Here is a 15,548-nt window from a genome sequence, read left to right on the forward strand (position 1 = left end):
CTTGAGCCTGTTTCTCCCCATCCAGACCCGTCGGCCTCCAGACACCGGGACAGCACTTGATAACCGTTGGGGTGGTCCGGTGTGGAAAAGACAGCTGGGTGTCATCCGCATACAGCTGGTACTTCACACGAAACCACTGATGATCTCACCCAGCGGCTTCATGTAGATGTTAAACAGAAGGCGAGAGAATCGACCTCGGCACCCCACAAGTGAGGCGCCTCGGGGCCGACCTCTGCCCCCTGTCAACACCGACTGCGACCGGTCGGAGAGATAGGAGGAGAACCACCGATAAGCGGTGCCTCCACTCCCAATCCTCCAGAGCAGCAGGATACCATGGTCGATGGTATCGAAAGCCGCTGAGAGGTCTAATAGGACCAGGGCAGAGGAACAACCCCTATCCTGGCCCTCCAGAGATCATCCACCAACGCGACCAAAGCCGTCTCCGTGCTGTAACCGGGTCGGAAACCGGACTGGACTGGAGCAGGTCTAGATAGACAGTTTCATCCAGGTGCAAGGAAACTGATATGCCACCATACTCTCTACAACCTTCGCTGAGCGGGTTGGAACGCGATAATTACCTAAAACAGCGGGTCAGGAAGGCTTCTTGAGGAGGGCCTCACCACCGCCTCTTTCAAGGCGGCGGAAGACTCCTCCACCAAAGAAGCGCTCGCCTGGAGCCAGCCTCGTGTCACCTCCTGCGTGGCCAGCACCAACCAGGAGGGCACGGGTCCAATAAACATGTGGTGGCATTCAGCCTCCCAACAACCTGTCCATGTCCTCGGGGCGACAGGGTCAAACTCATCCCATACAATGTCACCAAGACCGCCTCAGCCGTCTCACCCGTATCACGCAATCTTGGTCCAAACCATCCCGGTTGAACGATTTTATCGTATAGATAACCGTTAAACTCCTCAGCACGCCCTGCACGGGTCATCCCGCGATGTAGAGGGAGCGGTCACCCAAACAGGGCGGCTGGGCGGTTATCTGCCGATGCAATGAGGGAGGAGGCGAGGTACCGCTTCCTCATTGCCACTAGGTAAGCCCTAGTATAGGACTTCACTAGTGTCCGATCAGCTTCTGAACGGCTAGACCTCCAGGAACTCTCTAGGCGTCTTCTCCGGCGCTTCATCCCCCTCAGCTCCTCGGAGGACCAAGGAGCTGGTTGGGACCTGCGCTGGGTCAGAGGCCGCAAAGGCACGACCGGTCTAAGGCCCCGCCGCGCCCGCTCCCAGGCCGCACCAGGTTCCTCAGCGGAGCCGTGAGCCAGCCCCTCAGGAGATGGCCCAAGCTCCGTCCGGGTCCATCAGGCGCCTGGGACGGAACCAACGTGTCGGCTCCGTCTCCCTGCGGTGGTGAATGGCGGTCAGAAAGTCCAGACGAAGAAGAGAGTGATCTGACCATGACAAAGGTTCAATGACTATTTCCTTTAAGTCCAGATCTCTCAACCACTGACCAGAGACAAAAATCAAGTCCAGAGTGCCACCCCCAACGTGAGTAGGGCCATCAACTACTTGGGTCAGGTCCAAGGCCGTCATGGAAGCCATGAACTCCCGAGCTACCGTCGATGACGAGCCGGACGATGGCAAGTTAAAGTCCCCCACGACTAAAAGTCTGGGGGTCTCAACTGCCACCCCAGCAAGCACCTCCAGGAGCTCGGGCAGGGCAGCTGTCACGTAGCAAGGAGCCAGGTACGCGACCAGCAAGCCCATCTGACATCTATGACCCCATCTCACAAAGAGGGATTCGCACCCGGCAATCTGAGGTACAGTGGTCTCCCTCGGCTCTAGACTCTCTCTAATCACAACCGCCACCCCACCAACCTGGCCCTCGGCTGATGAAATGCTCGGAAACCCGGTGGGCACATCTGAACAAGGGCACGCCCCTTCTGGGCCCAACCAGGTCTCCATGATAAGGTCCGCGGCACCCCTGAATAAGATCGTGAATTAGGGGCCTTATTGGCCACGGACCGTGGATTGCATAACATCAGCCGAAGGCCAGGGCCCTGAGGATCCTGACCATCCGGGGAACGGGAGAAGTTTGAGGGCTCGGGGCGCGCGATCGCCTGTAAGCATCGAGCGCGCACCCCCCTAACACAATATGAGCCCCCACTTCCGCCATATCTGCCCCATCAATCTTCGGTTGATGTTATGTAATGCCCGGTCCGTGGCTAATAAAGCTCCCCTGATTTGCGATCTTATTCAGGGGGAGTCCGCGGACCTTATGGGCATTACGGAGACCTGGTTGGGCCCAGAGGGGGGGGTTCCCCTTGTTGAGCTTTGCCCTCCAGGTTTCCGAGCATTTCATCAGCCGAGGGTCCAAGGTAGGGGTGGGGGGGTGGCGGTTGTCATTAAGGAAGATCTAGAGCCGAGGGAGGCCACTGTCCCTCAAATTGCCGGCTGTGAATCCCACTATGTGAGGTGGGGCCATAGGAATCAGTTGGGCTTGTTGATCGCGTACCTGGCTCCTTGCTGCGTGACCACAGCCCTGCCCGAGCTGTTGGAGGTACTTGCCGCGGTGGCGGTTGAGACCCCCAGACTTATAGTCATGGGGGATTTCAACCTACCATCAGCTGGCTTGTTATCGACTGCAGCTCGGGAGTTCCAGGCTTCCATGACGGCCTTGGACCTGATTCGAGTAAATGATGGCCCTACACACATGGGGGGAGGCACGCTGGATTTGATTTATATCTCTGGACAGTGGTTAAATGATCTGGAGTTAGGTGATTTAGTAACAGAACCTATGTCATGGTCCGATCATTTTCTCCTTCGCCTAGACTTCCGAACCGCCACTCACCACCGCAGGGAGACGGAACCTATACGTTGGTTCCGTCCCAGGCACCTGATGGACCCTGAGAGGTTCCTGACGGAGCTTGGGCCATTCCCTGAGGATCTGGCCCACGGCACGACTGAGGAACTAGTCGCGGCCTGGGAACAGGCCGTGGCTGGGGCCCTGGATCGTGTCGTCCCTTTGCGGCCTCTGACCCGGCGCAGATCTCGTCCGGCCCCTTGGTTATCTGAGGGGCTGAGGGAGATGAAACGCCGGAGAAGACGCCTAGAGAGCACCTGGAGGTCCAGTCGCCAAAGTTGATCGACACTAGTTAGGTCCTATTCTAGGACCTACCTGGTGGCAATGAGGGAGGCGAGGCCCACGCCCACCCTCATTGCGTCGGCAGATAACCGCCCGGCCGCCCTGTTTGGGTGACCCGCTCCTCCTTCATCAGGAGGTGCGGGATGACCCTTTGCAGGGATGTGCCGAGGAGTTTAGTGGTTATCTATACGATAAAATCGCTCAGCTCCGGGATGGTCTGGACCGAAATTGGGATGATCCAAGCGAGGGAGAGGAGGCACGTCTTGTTGAGCCTGTTTGGGATGAGTTTGACCCTGTGGCTCCCGAGGACGTGGACAGGTTGTGGGGAGGCTTCACGCCACTACATGTTTACTGGACCCGTGTCCTTCCTGGCTGGTACTGGCCACTCAGGAGGGGACACGAGGCTGGCTCCAGAGGATTATCAATGCTTCTTTGTTGGAAGGGTTTTCCTGCCGCCTTGAAAGAGGCGGTGGTGAGACCCTCCTCAAGAAGCCCTCTTGGACCCAGCTATTCTGGGTAATTATCGTCCAGTCTCCAACCTTCGCTTTGTTGCGAAGGTTGTAGACAGTGCTGTGGCGCGACAGCTACCCCAATACCTGGATGAAGCCGTCTATCTAGACCTGCTCCAGTCCGCTTCCGACCCGGATACAGCACGGAGACAGCTTTGGTCGCATTGGTGGATGATCTCTGGAGGCCAGGGACAGGGTTATTCCTCTGCCCTGGTCCTATTAGATCTCTCAGTGGCTTTTGATACCATCGACCATGGTATCTTGCTGCACCGGTTGGGGGGATTGGGAGTGGGAGGCACCGTGTATCGGTGGTTCTCCTCCTATCTCTCCGACCGGTGTTGACAAGGGGGCAGAGGTCGACCGCGAGGTGCCTCACTTGTGGGGTGCCGCAGGGGTCGATTCTCTCGCCCCTTCTGTTCAACATCTATATGAAGCCGTTGGGTGAGATCATCAGTGGCTTCGGGGTGAGTTACCAGCTGTACGCTGACGACGCTCAGCTGTACTTTTCCACCCCGGGCCACCCCAATGTAGTTGTTGAAGTGCTGTCCCGGTGTTTGGAAGCCGTACGGGTCTGGATGGGGAGAAACAGGCTCAAGCTTAATCCCTCCAAGATGGAGTGGCTGTGGATGCTGGCATCCCGATTCAGTCAGCTGCAGCCGCAGCTGACTGTTGGAGGCGAGTTATTGGCCCCAAAGGATAGGGTGCGCAACTTAGGTGTCCTCCTGGATGAACGGCTGTCGTTTAAAGACCATTTGACAGCCGTCGCCAAGAGGGCCTTCCACCAGGTTCGCCTGGTTCGGCAGTTGCGCCCCTTCCTTGATCGGGATGCCTTGTGCACAGTCACTCATGCGCCTGCTGGACCCTGAGAGGTTCCTGACGGAGCTTGGGCCATTCCTGAGGATCTGGCCCACGGCACGACTGAGGAACTAGTCGCGGCCTGGGAACAGGCCGCGGCTGGGGCCCTGGACCGTGTCGCGCCTCTGACCCGGCGCAGATCTCGTCCGCCCCTTGGTTCTCTGAGGGGCTGAGGGAGATGAAACGCCGGAAGACGCCAGAGAGCACCTGGAGGTCCAGTCGTTCGCTGATCGGACACTAGTTGGGTCCTATTCTAGGACCTACCTGGTGGCAATGAGGGAGGCGTTGCCCACGCCCACCCTCATTGCGTCGGCAGATAACCGCCCGGCCGCCCTGTTTCGGGTGACCCGCTCCATCCTTCATCAGGAGGTGCGGGATGACCCTTTGCAGGGATGTGCCGAGGAGTTTAGTGGTTATCTATACGATAAAATCGCTCAGCTCCGGGATGGTCTGGACCGAAATTGGGATGATCCAAGCAAGGGAGAGGAGGCACGTCTTGTTGAGCCTGTTTGGGATGAGTTTGACCCTGTGGCTCCCGAGGACGTGGACAGGTTGTTGGGGAGGCTTCACGCCACTACATGTTTACTGGACCCGTGTCCTTCCTGGCTGGTACTGGCCACTCAGGAGGTGACACGAGGCTGGCTCCAGAGGATTATCAATGCTTCTTTGTTGGATGGGGTTTTCCCTGCCGCCTTGAAAGAGGCGGTGGTGAGACCCCTCCTCAAGAAGCCCTCTTTGGACCCAGCTATTTTGGGTAATTACCGTCCAGTCTCCAACCTTCGCTTTGTTGCGAAGGTTGTAGAGAGTGCTGTGGCGCGACAGCTACCCCAGTACCTGGATGAAGCCGTCTATCTAGACCCGTTCCAGTCCGGCTTCCGACCCGGATACAGCACGGAGACAGCTTTGGTCGCATTGGTGGATGATCTCTGGAGGGCCAGGGACAGGGGTTATTCCTCTGCCCTGGTCCTATTAGATCTCTCAGTGGCTTTTGATACCATCGACCATGGTATCTTGCTGCACCGGTTGGGGGGATTGGGAGTGGGAGGCACCGTGTATCGGTGGTTCTCCTCCTATCTCTCCGACCGGTGTTGACAGGGGGGCAGAGGTCGACCGCGAGGTGCCTCACTTGTGGGGTGCCGCAGGGGTCGATTCTCTCGCCCCTTCTGTTCAACATCTATATGAAGCCATTGGGTGAGATCATCAGTGGCTTCGGGGTGAGTTACCAGCTGTACGCTGACGACACTCAGCTGTACTTTTCCACCCCGGGCCAACCCAATGTAGTTGTTGAAGTGCTGTCCCGGTGTTTGGAAGCCGTACGGGTCTAGATGGGGAGAAACAGGCTCAAGCTTAATCCCTCCAAGATGGAGTGGCTGTGGATGCTGGCATCCCGATTCAGTCAGCTGCAGCCGCAGCTGCCTGTTGGAGGCGAGTTATTGGCCCCAAAGGATAGGGTGCGCAACTTAGGTGTCCTCCTGGATGAACGGCTGTTGTTTAAAGACCATTTGACAGCCGTCGCCAAGAGGGCCTTCCACCAGGTTCGCCTGGTTCGGCAGTTGCGCCCCTTCCTTGATCGGGATGCCTTGTGCACAGTCACTCACGCGCTCGTTACCTCTCACTTGGATTATTGTAATGCTCTCTATATGGGGCTCCCCTTGAAGTGCACTCGGAGGCTTCAGTTAGTCCAGAATGCAGCTGCGCGGGTGATAGAGGGAGCTTTGCATAGCTCCCACGTAACACCGCTCCTGCGCAGACTGCACTGGCTACCTGTGGCCTTTCGAGTGCACTTTAAGGTGTTGGTTACGACCTTTAAAGCGCTCCATGGCTTAGGGCCTGGATACTTACGGGACCGCCTGCTGTTACCGTATGCCTCCCACCGACCCGTACGCTCTGATAGAGAGGGACTCCTCAGGGTGCCGTCCGCCAAGCAATGTCGGCTGGCGGCCCCCAGGGGAAGGTCCTTCTCTGTGGGGGCTCCCACACTTTGGAACGAACTTCCCCCGGGCTTATGCCAAATACCTGACCTTCGGACCTTCCGCCGCGAACTGAAGACACATCTTTTCATTCGCGCGGGGCTGGCTTAAATTTTAAATTTTAAATTTTAAATTTTAAATTACATAAATTTTATCGATTTTAAATTTTTTACTAATTTTAAATGGGGTTTTGGTTTTTATAAATTTTTAAAGTTCTAGGCTAATTATAATAAGTTTTTTAACTTGCATTTTAAATTGTATACTGTAGTGTCTGTATTTTATTGTTGCCTGTACACCGCCCTGAGTCCTTCGGGAGAAGGGCGGTATAAAAATCAAATAAATAAAAATAAATAAATAAATAAAGTTGGCTGAGGAATTCTGGGAGTTGAAGTCCATAAGTCTTAAAGTGGCCAAGTTTGAGACCCCGATCTATAGTATGTAGATAATAAAGTTGAAAAAAGGTGAACGACATTTTTGCAGAACTATAGATACGTTGAGGCTGGGTGTGACAAGGAATGGCTGTGAGGGGAGGGGCCAGGCGAGGTACCCCTTGACATGAGAGACATTGAGTTGGCCACACCTACCCAGTCATATGACCATCAAGCCATACCCACTGTCACATGACCATCAAGCCATGCCCACAAAATAAGCCACGCCCACAGAACCGGTAGTAAAAAAATTTAGAACCCACCCCTGCTGTGTTTGGCTGCTAAAATTTAGCATCCAATCCTAGAAGGATTTCATGTTGCTTTTCAGTAGGAAACTAAGGAAGGGAAATATTTTAATTCTTTTTATTGGCTTCGTGCACTGAAAAGAACAAAAATTGAACCTTTTTTGAGAATGCAAAAAAAAATTGTCTTGTTATTTGCCCACCTCAATAGCAACAGCCAGTGATCTCTGTTTTGATATTAGATGTCCAACGATCAGCTGTGTTATTGAAGCTGCTTAGCAGCCCCAACCAGGGGTGCACTGACAACCAGAGAACTAATGTGCTGAAGCTGACCAGGCTAAGGACACTAGCCCAGATGAATACCTGGTAGGCAGAGGCAGAATTTTTTTTCCTATTTTCCTCCCCAAAAACTAAGCTGTGTCTTATACTCTGAAAAATATGGTAATCTTCTATGTAGAAATTAATTTATCTTAACAGACTGACTGGCAAGAAATTGAAACAAGGAACTAACTAAGTTCTGCTTAAGATGATGACCTAAAGATTTGTTTGTGTTGTAGGTTTTTTTTTTAATTGCTATTGTCATGCCCTTCAGCATATAATTTGTGTATATACTGTTGTTGTCTGGCCCCATCTAGTGGCCGGGGCCAAATACCAATCTTGAGATTTAGATGTATCTGTATTTGTTAATTGTTAAGGCTCGCCAGCAATTCAACATCACTTACTTTGTGTTTGGGTTCTCACTGTATATATTTCTATTTTTCCCAGTTTCACCCATCCTGTTCCTTTAATAAAGAACCCAGAACTACGCACACATCTGGTTTACTGGAGGACAGGTGGGTTTAGTTGCATGTCAGGCTGCACACAGGGTAACTTGTAGCAAGGGCAGAACAGCTAAAACACACAGAAAAGAAAAAGTCAAAGACAATTGATAGCAAAATGCAGAACAATTTTTTTTCACTTTGTTTTAATTTTTTTAACAAAAAAGAACAACAATACATAACATACATTGACATAAAGCATATATTCCTTCTTTACATCAGCTTCGTTTCCTTATTCTTCTCATATTTACATCCTTATTACCCCCCTCATTTCTTTTAATTGTACTTTTCTTTTTTGTCCCATTCTCTCTCATTTCTTTTTTTCTATCCTATCTATCCTTCTAACTATTCATTTTCGTTCATACATTGCCATTATATATATATATACACACATATATATAAGCTTTTCACCTTTTTTCACCATCTAGTGTTTCTAGTCTCTAGCCAATTATACAAATTGTTCCATATTATGTAGTATTCCAACTCTTCTTTTTCTTTTAATTCCTTTGACAGTTTAATGCAGAAAAAATTCATTCAAATGACAGATTTTGACAACTGTCAATTAAAAAAATTAAATCTTGCCCACACTGATTATTTGATCCATTATTAATTCAAAAGTTCACATACGACATATATAAGTTGCACATATATAATTCTAGTCTCAGCACATCTCTAAGGTGCCAAGTTAGACAATATTGAGCTGAATTAGTTCAAAGAACCTATTCCAGGCTATGATTTTAGTATCTGAACAAATACTTATTTTAATCGTTCTAATTTTTTCCAGTCATTTAAAAGTGACTGGGATTTGATAAGTTCCTCCATTTTTATTTATTTATTTATTTATTTTTGCTTAGAACTTGTTGGTCCTTCTTTTACTTAAACAGAAAATTAGAATCTCTACAGCAGAATGTAGGAATTAAAACATCAGAAGTTCTTCTAAAAGAAGGAACAGTATTTACTGTTAACATTATCTAAGATCCACTGCTACATTCATTATATTTTAGTTCACAAGATCTCTATATTGATATCATTTGATATCATTTTTGTTTGTGAAACATGGCTGAACTCATCCCTTCCTGACTCCATTATCTCAAACAAAGAATATCAAGTCTATCGATCAGATCGTGAAAACCGAAGAGGTGGCGGAGTGGCTATCTTTTACAAAAAGTCACTGAATCTAAAAAATATCCAAGTAGCACATAAACTCTCTCTTCCTGAAACTATAGTATGCGACCTATCCCTCGACACTTTGATTCTTACTATGCTACAGAGCCCCTGACTATGACATTACCCATGCAAATATGCTAACCTCAATGCTAACATGGGCTACCTCTTGCCCATATCCTCTCATCTTCCTGGGTGACCTAAATCTACCTCTCATTAACTGGACAACTAATGAATGTTCAACTGACCCAATCCATACTACACTATACAACACTGTTACAAACCTAGGTCTTGAACAACTTGTAACTAACAATACAAGACTCAACAACTGCCTTGACCTCATCTTCTGCAACAATTCAAACTAAATTTATGGACTACAAATTAAAGAACCTTTTTCCAACAGTGACCACTGCATGATAGATTTTCGTCTCAATATATGTCCATACTTAAATCGTCATAACAACAGTACTCCCAACTACAACTTCAAAAAAGCCAATTATGACCTTATAAACAACGATCTTTCATTTCTGGACTGGCAAAATCTGTTTGCAACCTGCATAACCGCTGAAGACCACTATAGAGTCTTCCTACTTGAAATCAATAGAGTCATTAAACTATATGTACCACAAATGACTACCATGACCAAGAAAAACAAACTACCCATATCAATAAAAAAGCTTCAATCAAAAAAAAATTCCCTCTGGAAAAGAAACAAAAAGGGCTATGTTACAAATTTCAAAAACCGCTACAGAAACATATGCAACCAAATAAAAACTGAATGCACAAATTACCACACCAAGCAAGAAGAGAACCTTCTGCGCACAAATTCCAATCGTGCCTTTTATAATTTTTTCAACAATAAACTTAAAGACTCAAGATCCATCCCACCACTAAAAGATTCTAACAACAAAGAATTCAATGACGAAACAGTCAAAGCAAACCTCTTCAACATTTTCTTTGGCTCAGTTTTTGTTAACTCCGATAACACATATCCGACATTCCACAAACGAACCAGTAATGACTATGATGATTTAACTCATATAGATTTCACAGAAGACAATGTTGGAAAAGCTCTTCACAACTTAAAACCATCGCTTTCTATTGGACCCGATGGACTATGTGCATACTTCTTAAAAAAACTTTCCATTAATATAGCAGAACCCCTAAGTATTATCTTTGATAAAGCTTTCACTACCAGTTCTCTTCCCAAACTTTGGTCACTAGCCACAGTCAAAAAAGGAGACCCCAGCTTAGTCGAAAATTACAGACTGATCTCCCTTTGCTACGTCACCTGCAAAGTCATGGAATCTATCATCAACCAATCCATTACCTCACACTTAGAAACTAACAACCTACTCTCCAATAAACAATTTGGTTTCAGGAAAAAATTATCATGTAACTTACAACTTCTCCACTGCAAAAACATATGGACTTCAAATCTCGATCAAGGCAAATCAATAGATGCAATCTACATAGACTTCTGCAAAGCTTTTGACTCAGTAGTACACGATAAACTTCTCCTAAAACTAACATCCTATGGCATCTCAGGACCCCTCCACAAATGGATATCTGCTTTTCTGTCTAACAGACAACAAGTGGTCAAAATTGGCAATGCTTTATCAAATCCTGTTCCTGTCAAGAGTGGCGTTCCTCAAGGCAGCGTCCTTGGACCAACACTCTTTATACTATACATTAATGATCTCTGTGACCACATCTCAAGTAATTGTGTTCTCTTTGCTGATGATGTCAAACTATTTAACACCACAGACAATACTTCTATCATTCAAAACGACCTTGATCATCTATCTGCTTGGTCTAAAAATTGGCAGCTCCAAATTTCAACCAGCAAATGCTCAGTCTTACATATAGGAAAAAAGAACCCAAGAACTAAATACATACTAGATGGACATTACCTTACAGACGACCCCCATCCCATTAAAGACCTTGGAGTTTTCATGTCAAATGATCTAACCGCCAAAGCCCACTGCAACTACATAGCAAAAAAAGCTCTAAGAGTTGTAAACCTAATTTTGCGTAGCTTCTTTTCCAAAAACACCACACTACTAACCAGAGCATATAAAACATTTGCTAGACCAATTCTAGAATACAGCTCACCTGTTTGGAACCCTCACCACATCTCTGACATCAATACAATTGAACGTGTCCAGAAATATTTTACAAGAAGAGTTCTCCATTCCTCTGAAAACAATAAAATACCCTATCCCACCAGACTTGAAATCCTAGGCTTAGAAAACTTGGAACTCCGTCGCCTTCGACAAGACCTAAGCTTAACTCACAGAATCATCTATTGTAATGTCCTTCCTGTTAAAGACTACTTCAGCTTTAATTGCAATAATACTAGAGCAACTAATAGATTTAAACTTAATGTCAACTGCTTTAATCTAGATTGCAGAAAATATGACTTCTGTAACAGAATCATCAGTGCTTGGAATACTTTACCTGACTCTGTGGTCTCTTCCCATAATCCTAAAAGTTTTATCTAAAAACTTTCTACTATTGACCTCACCCCATTCTTAAGAGGACCATAAGGGGCGTGCATAAGCGCACAAACGTGCCTACCGTTCCTGTCCTATTGTTTTTCTTTTCTTCTTCCTATATATATGCTTATACCTCCTTATATTTACTCATATATGTGTTTATTTAGTATATAATCTTTTTGTATGATACCTACATATATTGTTATGACAAAATAAAATAAATAAATTAAATAAAATAAAATAAAAAATATATGGAGAAAAGAGTCTAAAATACTTGAAAAAATTCCTCAAAAGTTGAGATACAAATATCCTTGTATTCTTTGAGGAAAAGTTGAGATACAAATATTACAAAAAATATTACACACATGTAGGTAGAACAAATTGAAAATACCAGGAGCTATGCGTAACAAGCATTTATATGTATTTTTTGCATTTCTAAAAATATATCGTAAATATGCCTAAATGTATTTTATAAATGCTCAGGCTTGCAAATCAATAAACAGTTAATTTTTTTTTTAATTTTGCAAAATAGTTGAAATGTCTAACAGGCTCTTTCAATAGATGAAAGCCAAATTTTCACAGGTGACATCAAGGGCTTTTATCCTAAATGGCAATTTGCACTACAAAGTAGACTATAAGGGATTTATTTCTCTTCCCTCAGCCCTTGGTTTGGGTTTGTCATGGCTTCTTCTCATGGTTTATGCCCGAATAGTCTCTTGTCACACTGCTTGCCAAGGGAAACCAGGAAGGCCATGTTTGGCAACAGCCATGTTATGTTAATATTTTCATTTTGCATGTATCTAAAAATCTTGATCTTGCTGGAAAGGAGATGGTTTGGCATACAATATGAAGCACAATTAAAGTTAGTCCCTTCAGCAGTGTTCTCAGTAATTTTAAGATGGGTGGAGTTCAGCCCCCCAGAATTCCCCAGTCAGTGAGATTGAAAAATACTCTCCTAGTGGATCAGAATAAATCATTAGATCGGGTTATATACTAAAATTTGAAAAAGGATTCAGAAGTCACATCAAAGATTAAAACTGATTTTGATAAGAATTTTGATAAGAATTGTAAAGTAGAGGAAAACAGGTAAAAAGGTAATATTTGCTTTCTGTCTCTCCTTAAACTTTTTAAAACATACATTTCTGCTGAGTGAAAGCTAACCCAAAGGCAGACCTTATAAGCATTTTAGGGGGCTTTGAGGGTGTATGATAAAGAGATGCTAAAAAAGAGAAATGAAGTCACAGATCTATGTTTTTATTGCAAGATATACCTTACTAAAGCCCCCTAAAAGTGCTGCTTTAGAAAAGGTATTTAATCTTATAAATTAAAGTAGCAATGGAATCCTTAGTGTTCCCTGAACTTGGTTGCTTGGTTACAGATGTTTCATTAAGATCTGTGGTGGCACAGTTATTAGAATGCAATATTGCAGGCTAACTCATTGCTCACTGCCGGGAGTTCAATTCTGACTGGGTCAAGGTTAACTCAGCCTTCCATCCTTCCAAGATCGGTAAAATGAGGACCCAGATTGTTGGGGGCAATATGCTGACTCTGAAAACGGCTTAGAGAGGCCTGTAAAGCACTATGAAGCAGTATATAAGTCTGTTGCTACTGAGAAGGGCGGTATAAAAGTCTAAATAATAAATAAATAAATAAATAAATAAATAATATTATCCAACTATAATAGGTAAAATCATCAGTGCTAATGATATTGGTTTTACTCCTTGTTTATATACATTGGCTTGTCCTGCCAGTTTTGGTGGGTTTATGGTTTTCTCCTTGGTACTTCTTTGTTTAGGGTATTATTTTCTCATTGTTTGTCTGGTGTTAATTCTTGCTTATCTTGGTGTAGGCTGTTGGAGAGACTGTGTTTTGATCTTTTTGATTGCTTCTTTTCTCTTTTTTTATTTTCTCTTTTGAGTGGTGTGCACTGCTGGTACTAAGATTTTTTTTATATTAAAGATGTAATATAAAAAATTATATTGCCAGTAACTTTTAAGAGTTCATGTAACATAACATAACATCAGAGTTGGAAGGGACCTTGGAGGCCTTCTAGTCCAACCCCCTGCCCAGGCAGGAAACCCTACACCATCTCAGTCAGATGGTTATCCAACATTTTCTTAAAAATTTCCAGTGTTGGAGCATTCACAACTACTTAAACATTGTTTCTACTCTTGTGTATCCTGGTATATTTGTATATAAATTGAATAGTTTAGAAATGGAAACATATTCCCTTTATAACTTCTATATTTAGTAACTTAATCAAAAGTTTTTTTACTGCACTCAGACTTGGAAAATTAATAATGATATAAAAATAGGAGATGTTATTTCTATCTCATGGTTCTATCCCCAGAAATCAACCTAGTATCTCAAAATATTGCCCCTTATTTTTCTGTTGGGCTATTTTTCATATTATAGTGAATAAAAACATACCAAAAATAGCCACTGCCCCTTTTTTCTATCTTTTAAGATCAGAGGGAATCAGATCCCACATAGGAATAACAATATAATATTGTTTTAAGCAAATTATATGAACAAGCAATAAAGAATCTAGATAAATGACCAGTATTTTTGTCCTCTTAGTAAAGATATACAGAATGCATCTGGGAGTATTAGGTGCCTTGAATTATTTTCCACATTCATTATTGAATAACATCGATCAATCAGAAAAGAGCTGGAAGGGACCTTGGAGGTCTTCTAGTTCAGGGGTCACCAACTTTTCGAACTTCAGGGACCACTAAATTCATAATTTTAAATCCCGTGGACCACTATAATGATTTGCCAAATGACCGGCTTGGTGGGCGTGGCTAGGTGGTCATGTGACTGGGTGGGCATGGCCAACTCAGTGTCACTCACGTCAAGGGGTGTCTCGCCAGCCTCTATTCACCCCTCCCCCCCCCAGCCACTCCTTGCCTCCCCACCCAGGCTCCTTAGGGCCCCAACGGGAAGCAATTGTTGGAGCTAAGCAGCCACCACGAGAAAGAGTTGGCAAAACAGCTGGCTCAGTTCAAATTGATCTGACTGAGAAGGAGGTTCAGCAGAAACACCTCACTGAGGACTAGGAGCATAGGCTTTCCAAGCAGAGGGAAGACTTGCGGGAGGGCAAGGCCAGGTACTAGAGCCTGGAGGCTCAGCGGGCTGAGATGGTCAGCCAGTTCCAGGCCATGAGGCAGTCCCATTGGAACAAGACCCTCCGGTTCTTCACCACCAGCAGCGCTTCCCTCCAGCCTTTGCCCAAAGCTCCACACCAGGAGGCTGAAGCAGACCCAAGTTGGAATTTCTGCCCCCCTCCGACCCACACAAAAAGACCCCAAAGGGGGAGACTCTCTGCAATAATGTTCATTGCACATATCCAGCCCAGGGATTGTAGTTTGAGGACCCCTGATTTAGTGCAATATAAAAAATGCAAATAATTTTTCTGCAGACCACCAAAATATTCTCATGGACCACCAGTGGTCCACAGACCACCAGTTGGTGACCGCTGTTCTAGTCCAACCCACTGCTCAAGCTATATCATTTCAGACAATGGCTGCCCAGTCTTTTCTTAAAAACCAAGGCAGCTGTTCCACTGGTCCTTACTGTTAGGAAGTTTCTTCTTAATACTTAATACTGTATTCCATCTTTTGTAAAAAGTTTCAAAGAAATGTATTTTTAAAAAAACTAACAGTGCAATATCATGTAATTTGAAATGGTCATCTTATTACTTTGCTGAGTCAAAATGAAGGACCATTCTCTCAGAAATTTGCCTTCTGATTAGCACTCTGTGCCAGCAAGGCCAACAAAAATGATTAGAGGGTAAATCACAGATCTTTTATGAAAAAATAATTTCATACATAGCAAGAAAAATGTAGACAGAGAACTTTTATTTCTTTCTTAAATATCAGAACTACATGATCCTAAATTCTGATATTTAAGAAAGAAATAAAGATCTCTTTCTACATTTTCCTTGCCTTGTATGAAATTATTTGTTCATAAAAGAG

The sequence above is a fragment of the Ahaetulla prasina genome, chromosome 2 (assembly GCF_028640845.1).
Source record: "Ahaetulla prasina isolate Xishuangbanna chromosome 2, ASM2864084v1, whole genome shotgun sequence".
Classification (NCBI taxonomy): Eukaryota; Metazoa; Chordata; class Lepidosauria; order Squamata; family Colubridae; genus Ahaetulla; species Ahaetulla prasina.